This window comes from Solanum pennellii, chromosome 3 (genome assembly GCF_001406875.1).
Source record: "Solanum pennellii chromosome 3, SPENNV200".
Taxonomy (NCBI): domain Eukaryota; kingdom Viridiplantae; phylum Streptophyta; class Magnoliopsida; order Solanales; family Solanaceae; genus Solanum; species Solanum pennellii.
The window spans coordinates 40,746,278-40,747,862 of NC_028639.1; positions in this window are offsets into that span (position 1 = coordinate 40,746,278).

The window sequence follows — 1,585 nt, forward strand, 5'->3', positions numbered from 1 at the left end:
TGAGTACTCCCGACGTACTTGCCCTAGGTTTTGTAGGAAACATGAGGGTAAGTGCTTGGACGGTAGAGATGGTTGATCTAGGTGTGGTGAGAGTGTTCATATGATGGAAGAATTCTCTAAGGCAAAAGCTAATGAGAGAAGGCAAGCAAGTTCCTAATAATTAAGCAGGAGATGGTCCTCCAAAGAGGAATAGGTTCTATGCTCTCTAATCAGAGTGTGAACAAGAATCATCTCCTTATGTTCTCCTCCAATATGTGTTTTTTTTTTGAATTATGAAAAATTCCAGAATCTACTTGACTTTTAATGTTTGTCGTGATGTTGCTACTCTTAGTGGTGTTAAATTAATGATAGAAACACATGTGTATTGTATTCCCAAGTGGAGGGATAAGGAGGTTTTTTATTAGGTCTTTATATATTTATGTGTAGTTATGTATACTTTGGAATTTAATTGTTTCCTTTATTATGGTATGTACATTAAAGTATAATGCACGTACTATGGGCTGCTAGGATAGAGTTTATCCTTTAAGAAGTGTTTAAGAAGGTGTCATTCGAGGGACAAATGTTTCCCAAGTGGGGGATATTGTAAGGTCCAAAAAATACATTAACACAAAATAGAGACTAGCGTGTGTATCATGAGCTTATGAGGTCCTAAAAATGACTATATATAGTTTTAAGGGTCAGCATATAGAGTTTGGAAGATTTTGGAGGTGAAACGTCCAAGAACGTCCGATGACGTTTTAAAATTAGCCTAGAGACGTGCTTCTGTTCTTTATTATGTTTTATGAGGTTTAAAGCAATGTTTGGAACTCAAATAGATAGGGAAGGTTACTAAAATCTACATGGACATATTTAGGGCAGAAACTTCCGGGCACGACTCCCCAAGGACTTCCATAGGGGTCCTTTAGGAGGACCCAACCTTGAGCTAGAAAGCAGCCCAAGTTAGCAGCAAAATGCATGTAGAGGGAACCAGTCCGCGTCGTGGACTTGTTCATGAAGGACCAGATTTTTTGTTGGCGTCGCGGACACATGGAGGACTCTACTGTCTCGGATTTTATTTTTGAAAATCATGCAGGAGCAGCTCTTTGATTAGGATAATCCTTCATTAGGGAAACTCCAATGAAAATGATTTGACTTCCTCTTTGATTTGGCCTTGAGAGTTCACTACTTTGGAATAAGTTTAATTACTGTAATGTCCAAAATAATTTCACGGCAATATGTGAAGGTTTACTGTAAAATGCTCTCTTTTTATGAAAATGATGGAAATCCTTATATAAGTGTTAAATGATGTTTCTATGTTGTTTTACATCAATATTCGTGAATATTTTAATTAATTGACATGAAAATGTATTTTTACTAAAATATTGCTTTATGATTGTTTTTGCATTTACCATACTAAGTACATTATTTGTACTAACCCCATACATTTCTATACTCTATAATAAGCTTTTGGAAGATTTGAAGGCGAAGCTTGGGAAATCTACTCTCTCAAGATTTGGTATGTCCTCATATATCTGAGGACATAGTCTATGTTTCCTTGTTTTATTATTAAGACTTAATATGTATTTTCTTTCAATGTAAAAGGTCC